This window comes from Aplidium turbinatum, chromosome 10 (genome assembly GCF_918807975.1).
Source record: "Aplidium turbinatum chromosome 10, kaAplTurb1.1, whole genome shotgun sequence".
In the NCBI taxonomy this organism is placed as follows: domain Eukaryota; kingdom Metazoa; phylum Chordata; class Ascidiacea; order Aplousobranchia; family Polyclinidae; genus Aplidium; species Aplidium turbinatum.
Genome location: NC_137481.1, coordinates 7,175,621 through 7,185,330, shown reverse-complemented (window position 1 = coordinate 7,185,330; position 9,710 = coordinate 7,175,621).

Genomic DNA, 9,710 nt, shown 5'->3' with positions numbered 1-9,710 from the left:
CTTTGGCATTGTAACCCCCAAACCCCCACTTGGCTGCGCTACTGATCCAATTTGTTTTAAGAAAATCGGTTTACTTTTACTTGGGCCACGCTTGGTTGCATAAGTATGGATAGAATGCATGAATGAAAATACATCAAAAACACAATGCTCAACTTCCAAGAAATGTGTGCATATTGTCTTTTGGGAATATTTAAGCATGAACTATAACAATGCAAAAGAAACAAACCCAACCAAATGTACCTGTGCAACAAGGACTCCTTATTATGCTTAAATTGTCGGAATCTATCTGAACTGAGAAGTAGGTAGATTGAAGTTGTCTGAAATGCTTGCAAAATGTCCACCAAGTTCACTTTAGAAAAAGTTTTTACTAAAACTGCTGGCTGTCAAACCCAAAGTAATCCTGCAACTGAAGATGGGCAATATTCTCTGCTAGAGTCATTTTCTATATAATGCAGTGACAGAGCAGCATTTATTTAAATTGTTTGCCTCATTCCTGCAAATGCAAGTTAAAACATAATCAAACAGGCTAGAAATGGATTCGTATATCATGAAACTAAGCCACAACAGGTAACAAGGGGAAATTTTGAAGACGAGTGAAGGTGTTATTGAAGACATCATGCATCAAGTATGTAAACCATGCATCTTAATACTTTGCGGTGAAATACCTCATGTTATACAAACTTTGAAAAATAAATACAGCTACTCGATCGAAGGGAAAAAGCACACTGAGATGTATATCTCAGTAAGTTAAATAATAGTTACATTTTGTAAGCACACTAGCTCTTCGAGCAAAGACTTGGCGTTCAGGTCATTTGGGTAAAAATTAGCCAGCACATCACACTTAGAGGAAATCAAGCATTTCTGCTATTAATTTAACATTATAGGAAGCAGCTGGAGTTTGAATAAGGCAAAGCTGACCTCAAAATTTAGTAGAGTAAATCTGTTACCACCAGTAGTGACATCATTTAAGATGTTGTCAAAGAAGTAGACTCACTGGTGTCATTACTGCAACTAGTATATTTTAAAAACTTAGAAATTGAAGAATGCTTTGCATAATTGCTCTACAACTCTTATTTTAAATCTTTTTTTTCTTTGCTCCACTTTTACAATGATTAGGTATAGCTAATGGATAAATCACTAATGGTACTCTATTGTTGAGCTCAACAACCTTTGCTGGTACAAAAAGTACATTGATATATCATCAATAAATCAAAGGATTATATTACTATTCAGTGAAAAAAATCCAAACAATGAATAAGCGTAAAATGTAGCCTACTGCACAAACTGTATCTAAGTACAGTAACAAGTGTATTAAGATTTAAAAATTGTTTAGGTTGGGTACTACAGAGTAATCAACTTGAAACAATTTGAAAAGATCCGGGCCCCTTCAATGTTATTTTGAAGCTATGGAATAACAACGACATTTCAGTACTGGAAGTAACATAGGCTATGTCTAAATACAGTTGCTACAAGATTGAAATTTTTGGTTTATGTTGTCACTGAGCAATGTTACACATTTGGTAGCCTAGATGGCGTTTTGAAAAAAACTGGGCCCCTCAATAGTAGATTTTAAAAATTACATGCATAGGGCATAATAATGATAGTATTTAATACTGGAAGTAACATGCATTTAAATTTATAAAATATTAAGCAATTTGATACATGGCGTTTAAAAAATCCGGTCCCTTTAAATGTTTAGTTTTAAAACTACATATATATATATGGCATAATAGCGATGGTTTTGTATTGAAAGTAACATGAATTCTATTTAAACGCGTTTGCCACAAAATGAAATTCTGTTGTCACACTGCAATGTTAACTATTTGGCACATGGTGAAATGTCGTGGGTGGCCTAAAAGCATGTAAGCTTTTAAAGGTGGCCCGACGCGACAATCTCAGTACTTGCCTCACCCTAAAGCCGCAACTGACTTCAAGGATACCGGTACTTGCTTGTGAATCGAATTAAATTTTTTCCTTTGGAAATAACAAAAATTACTGCATTTTCTGAGTAAATTGCGGGCCCCCTAATTTGCGGGCCCTGTGCGATCGCACGGTTCGCACACCCCAAAGACCGGCACTGATTGCGTCGAAGCTAAACTACTACAGTAGCTGATATTGCCAGTGGGCAGTGATGACTTGCGTTTTTTCCGGTGTTTGTCAATTATTTGCACAGACCAGATTAGTTGTTATCAACTTCTATAAATCTGTATAAAATTTTATGAAATTTTTCAAATATTTTTATGATTTCGTTTATGATTTACGATACAAGAGTACTAAACTGCGGATTTAGAGCTATCTACTGGTAATAATAATGGCTTCTGCGACAAAAAAAACCCTGCAATAGCACGTGAGATTGAATATAACATGAAAGCAAATACATCAACGTTCTCGGCTATAGAGGACATAATCTACGTTACCTCTTGGAAAACCCTTGCATAACTGCTTTTTTACAATCTTGTATTATGTTTTGGTATCGTTAGCTTATACTGTAACTCACTCTATCAAAGTTATAACTGACTGACTTTAAAAATTCAAGCAATTTTGCACGCCTTTGCTATATTAAATCCTGCCTTTCAATCACAAATGTCACTGGTGTCAAGGTCATCAAATATGCAATTTACTGCTAACAAATGAATTGGGAAATTGCCAAACTTCGGATTGTTAAACAAATACTTTGCATATTGGAGACGTGCGAGAAGTCTACAGACGTTGAATCAATGTAAAAAAAACGACTGATTTGCTTTCTGGGAGTTGTGCTACATTGACACACGGCAAAAATAATTCTTCAGTTTCGGAAAATGTTAAATTCAAATCATGCAATATTTCTTTTCTCAAACAGAGCAACGGAAATATTCAACAAGTAATAGTGAAACAGTGAACATAAGAAGAACGTAATACGTGTCTTATATGATGATCTTGAGAGTGTCTGCATCTGTGATGAAAGAATGCAGCCCGATATGAATTCTTCAGTAAGCTAGACGCGGTGATTTGCAACCGCTGTTTTGCAGAGCACTTTTATTTCGTGAAAGATCGTCACGTGTTCTGCAAGAAATTTATTAGATTGACTATAGTGTTTTATGATACAGCGCCCAGAGCAAAGTCCGTCATTTTTATGTTGATTTAACGTCTGTAAACGTTAGATGAATGTAAAACTGACGGATTTTGCTGTCGGAAGCAGTCAAAAATCAAAATTACAAGGCCTTTGCGTTTGTCTTTCTGCAATTCCTGCCCGAATGTTAACTTTGCGCTCATCCAAACAGGCCCAGATATCATACTGATAAAAACCGAAAGTGAATTTGCTGGCTAACCAATAAATCGAAAAATTGCCAAATTCCAGCCTGTTGATCAAAAATTTTGCATATAGGAAGCAGAGCAAAAGTAATACCCAATAAGAAGTTGGTGAAAGAGTTAACATAATAAAACGTAATTCGTGTCATGTTTGATGATCTTACGAGTGTCTGCAACAGTGATAAAAGCATGACACTGCCCATGAGCATGCGGGTGTATGTTTGGAAGGACACTTAAAGGAATGCCTGAAGGTGGACACGAAGATTGGGTTCTTTGCTTTCCAATCCACTTAATCAAAATCTGCGATAGAAGATTGGAGCCTGGCATGGATTCTTCAGTATGCTAGAGCACGGTTTTGTTGAAGCATAGAATGCAAAACATGTTCACAAATGAGAAAATTCTTGGTTATGCACTGACCTATGTTATTACTGAAGCATTGCGTGTTGTTAAATTACGCTTTCAGATAGTTAGTTCTAAATGAGTGAGTTGATAAGCACTTGTATGAGGTGAATATTCAAATTGCACCTAAGAAAAGAGTAAATAATTATATCATAGCTGAGAGCCATTTAACTTTCTTCGTGTAATCATCAGTCCACCGAAGAGGTTAATCGTTTTTGTCTGTTCATTATATTACGAAGGTGTCAGGTGAAGATATTGTGCAGAGAAATATTGAACTATTTTAATCGGACATTTTTTTTAAATATAAAATTAATATCCTGAGCATTCAGAAGTGCAACAAGTTGTGATGAATTGTTTATCGTGGGATACAGTGATAATTGCTTCTGAAAAAGTTATGATGAGCCATGCTATTAGTTCGTTTGCAGTGAGACAAGAGAAATGGCAAGCTGATATCTAAAACCAGCTGAGAATTGAAAAGTGCAGAAAAGTTGAACTAACAATAATAATTATTATAATCAATAAAATATAAAAGTACTTGGTTTATTTTCAGACAGCAAAGCAAACATTTTTTTACATTTGTTCAACGTCTGTAGACGTCGAATCAATATAAAAAACGACTGATTTGCTGTCTGGGTTATCATGTTTTAATAAAAGTTGTGTTTTTTTATTTTTATTTTTTAACAATTCTTCTTAATGCCGTCTTGCAATTTTGTTTTGGGTTCAAGTACGCTGTGTAAGATTGAGTTTAATAACGTAGATGTTAAATGCATGTTCAGCAAACGCTTCGAAAACTAAACAGATTTTATATTCAGTACCATTTACTGAAAGATGACTTCTATAGCAGACTACTGAAGATAATGCAGATTCCTTTCGACACATTTGCTGAATCAACTGAATATGGATTTTGCATCTGCACTTTGGTCTTTTTATTTTTTAACTATAGTGTAATATTCTTATCATGATGCAGACCTATAAGATATAGTTTCGATAGAAAAATAGCTGCATGTCCAACTATTTAACGTTGACTGTTTTGGCAAGGGCAAGTTAAAATTTGTAACAACATTAAATTGAACACTAAACAACACAGTAGAATATTCTGGTAGGCTACTATGACGGAGTTACCGAATTTTACAAAATGTAATAGTAGTAAAGAAAGTTAACTTTGAACAAATGATGCGCCATTATGTTCTTACAATGATGCTGATGTGGACACTGCAAGAAGGTGAACTATTGGAATAAAATAATGCGATTTTCTTTGTCATACTTAGTGAATCAAACTTTAGTTTTTAAGTGTAGTTGCAACATGCAGTTCGCATTGCTCTACAGACACAAGTCATAAAATAATGTTAAAGGCTTGCAATAATGGAGTAATGTAAATAGGATTACAAATCTATAAAAAAAAATTATTCAAGATCGTAATGTATATTTTAAAAGAAACTTTAACTTGTCTTGTCGGGTAAGTTGAGCAATAAGCTACAATATGCAAATGCTTATAGCCTACTTTTTTGTAGCCTACTATGGTCCTTTTATAAGCTATAACAATGCATATCCCTTTATATCCCCATTTTTCTTACGTTAAAGGCGTTTAATAACTAAAAGTACTTTTTGATTTTCATTATTACCGGTAACACGTCACAAAGTTAATTTTGAAAATATCCCAAGATTTCCTTTAATAACAAGTTGATGGATAAGTTTTGACTTTACTGCTAAATTATATCGCAATTAATCAGGTGCGCCAGTGAGCCTAACAATTTCAAATCGAAGACGACCAAATCACTCAACATGATCAGTTCATACTCGCTTTCAATAATAAAGATTTTGCCAGTCAAACGCATAGGCGATTGCTACTGCATGCTTAATTGCTTATGTTTTCCAGTTGTAGCGTACATGGAGCTACACGCAACAATTTTTTATTCCTATAAAGAAGTAACCGAAATATTTTGTTGTCAAAATCCTGGAGCTAATCTTGGTGATAATTACATTATATTAAAATCGTCAAAACATCCAACAAACTTAAAGGGAAAAAAAAGACGCCTTGCCACCAAAAGGACTATATTAGAATTCTATTCTATTTGAATAAGAACCTTCTGATGATCCATTTAGGTGAAACAGGCTGTAAAGGGTTTAGATATAGTATTAACTATATTTGATTTAAAGTAACCTAATGTGCTTTTCAGAACAAACTTGTGCAAAAGAGTGTTCCAGTACCTTCGAGGACCAGTGCTTAAAAATATCTTGCGACAATTCAACTCAACGGGGAACCTACTACGTTTGCCATGGTGGAACGATTGCACCGAACAACATAAAGACTAGAAACGCAAAGAATGATTTAAAGTCATCAATTTGCGCATCGCCTTCACACGATCCAAGGGAATGGTTTGAAGGTTTAGATTTAGAAACGTTCGTCTATGATTTTTATCACCTTACATCACCATCTCAAGATTGTGCAAACAAGTTTGGAGAAAACAGAGTGAAAGACTTAAGCTGCAGCAATACCTCAGATTGCTGTATGAGTGACAGATTATGGAATATTTTTGGCAAAACTGCTTGTCGTTTGGACTACGATTGCACATCAGGGATATATACAAATAAAACTAAAAATGAAGAAGATCCGATTCGATCTGCAATGAAAATGTTTGCACCGATTTATTTCATGATCGGTTTCATTGCCTTTGCAGGCAATGTAGCTGTGATTGTAACGAGCATTAAGGTTCTGCGACAAGGCGTTTCTCTTATTTCAAAAGAAACAAGAGCTTACAACACATTGCTTCTCCATCTTTCAACGGCTGATCTTATCATGGGTGTCTATGTCATGGGAGTAGCTACAGGTGCTCTAAATTATGTTATTTCTACAGAACGTCAGTGGAATTCATCCATGAACATACATGCTCACAGAACTGTCACTTGGCTGAGTTTCACGCCATGCAATATTCTTGGGATGATGAATTTCATCTCAAGTCAGGTTTCAGTTTCAGCTCTTGTTGCAATTACTGGAATTCGACTCTATGGTGTGGTTTTCCCATACAAAAGTATTAGAGTTAAATCGGTAACTGGGGCTGTTGCAACAACATGGATTGTCTGGGTCGTAGTGGCTGTTCTTCCTCTTGTGAAAGCCGAACCGTTTCGATCTATCTTTACCGATGCTCTGAAATTTACTGGGCTTGGAGAAGGCAAGAAAGTACATTATTACGACTTAAATCACTTAATCAAGAAAATTTTAGAAAGCATAAACAAAACATGTCATTTTTCACACGGCATGTCGTATGAACTAAGTGATTGGCCGTCGTGGAGAACCTTACTTGATGTTGCAAAAAAATTGAAAATTATACGAGCAGAGCATTTAGTAGATTGTTATGATCTTGGCTTTTACAACGAACAAAAAGTCTGTACAGGAAAGTTTTTGATACATTATTCAAATAAATCTGCTTTTTTTACAATGTTTATATTGTCATCCAATACTTTGTCATTTTTCTTTATATTGCTAGCACAGATTGTAATTGCCCATAAATCCATGTCAAATAAAACTGCAAAAGTTTCGTGTATCACAAGATTGTTTTGCAAGTCTCAACAGAAACAAAACCACACTCTTCAGCGTAGAAGTTTAGAAAATCAAAGAATGCATCGAAAAATGTTTGTCATTGTTGTTACTGACTTTTTCTGTTGGGTTCCGGTGTGCATACTTTCGTTAATGTACTTTGCGAAAAGCGCTAATATGACGATCTGTGCCTATTTTAAATATCGTGACAAAACTAGTGTTTGGTTTTTTGCTTTGTTGATGTTTCTTTTGCCAATAAACAGCTGTGTAAATCCTTATCTATATTCTTCAAGGATATGGAAACCTATTTTTGTCAAGTTAAAAGTTAAGATACGTCGTCTTTGTGGCTGTACTCATCAACAGCGATATAATTTAAAAAGTTCTCAAACCACTTCTACAAACGCATCTTCATTTATTGAGCTTTATACGAAAAGCAACAATCACTGTGTCGTTCCAACTGTGTCTGCACGAGTTGCAACGAGTGGATCAACTTTTGTTCAGCGCACTGGTTAAAATGTAGTGTATCTAAAACTTGAAATAAACGGCATGTGGCAACGTTGTGTCTTATGTATCATATTGTTCATCGGACAAAATAAATCTGACACAGTGTGGCATAGCATGTTGCTTTTAACTTTCAACATAGGACGTCCTTATATAGCTTGTAAACTCAAAAAATTTAAATATTGTAGTTTATGCTTATTGTTGCAATCGTGGTAGCGTAACCACTAACCATGTGAAAATCTTGAGATGTTTAGTGCTTTTAAGATGAAAAAATGTTGCCATTTTTTTCGCTTTATTACTTATTTTTGCATTTCAAATGCTTTTGCACTTTTTTAATATTTTTGTGATGTGTGTTAATACAAAATTTATTTTTGTTACTTTATGGTTATAAATGTATTTCATGAATATTACGTTATATAATAATATTATACTACTTTATGAAAAGTTACGCGGAGGCTTCTGCAACTCAAATTTGATTCAAACTCTATTGTATTATGTTATAAAATGTTGTTTCTATGTACGTTGTTCCTTGTTTTAATGATTACTTTGCTGGTGTGTCTCATTCTTGGGTTGTTCTTTATTTTATGTTGTTTGTTGTGGTGAGCGACCCGTCTCCATTTTTAGTACGGTTTAAGTTGGAGTGGCGCATTTTAAGTTGGTTAAAACCTTACTAATAAATTCAGCTTTAGTTTCATGACAATTTTACCAACTTAAAGACCGAAAATCGCAATTAATGGAGAAATTGTTAAAACCTCAGCGATTAGACATCGAGCCTTGCAATGTAGGCTACAAACGTCGAGAGAATTCAAACACTGGCGACAAGTCTTTGAGCCCTACATTCAGGAGCACTTGGAACAGCGGCCTACCGAAAACGAAGCAAGCGAAGTCAACCGCTTAGGTCTATTATAAGCATTGATCAGCATGTTTTCGCCGCAAATTTTTGAATATATTGATAAGTGCCATACTTATGAAGGAGCCAAGTAGCTTTTGGAACAAATTCATATCAAGAAACCAAACGAAATGCATGCTCGACATGTGTTGACATCTGTAAAGCAGCAGTCAGATCAAACCTTAGTTAAGTTTCGGCAACATTTAGAAAATTTAGCAAAAAATTGCAATTTTAAAGCCGTATCTGCAGCAAAACGTAAAAATATTATGCTGAGGGAAGCTTCTATCAATGGGATATTTTCACGGAATATCATGCAGCGTTTTTTGGAAAATACAAGTTTGGATTTTGAGTCGACTGTCAACCAAGCGTTATCGTTAACTGATGCGGAAAACGTAGCCAAATGTTTTGAAGTTTACAACAGCCACAAAGCTGATTTCTCTGAAAAGGACGTGCTAGCATCAGCTTCTTAAGAGTGACATAATCGTCAGTGATAACAACGAAATACGCGACAATCCATCAGCCGCATATACTCGATATCAATGTCGGGGAACCGAGCTACACTACCCGGCCATGGAAAAAGAGGCTACGAGTATTATTGAAACCGTTTGAAAATGGTCCCATTTTCTGATTTGCAGGCATTTTACATTAATTACGGATCAAAAATCGGTAGCTTTCATATTCGACTGTAAAAACCGGACTGAAGTCAAAAAATATTAAAGTGCAATGTTGGCGCCTCGAACTGCCATCGTTTTCTTATACCATTTGTTACCGTCTCGGCAAAGATAATATAGCCCCCGACACTTTATCGAGAGCATTTTGTGCAACGGTACCTGCTCTAAACATTAAAAGTCTGATGGATATTCATAAAAAATTGTGCTGCCCTGGGGTGACTTGTTTGTTGCATTATGTGCTTTCGAAAACTTTGTCGTACTTGAAAACTTTGTCAGTCCGAGAATACCCTTTGTTTGTCACCTTTGTCAGTCCCTGAATAAAGATTCAAAAATCAACCAAACCAAATTGATATCAAAAGAATATGTGAATCGTGCAATGTGAGCGCCGAAGTAAAGCCACGTTACCCATCCAAAGTAATTTAATCAA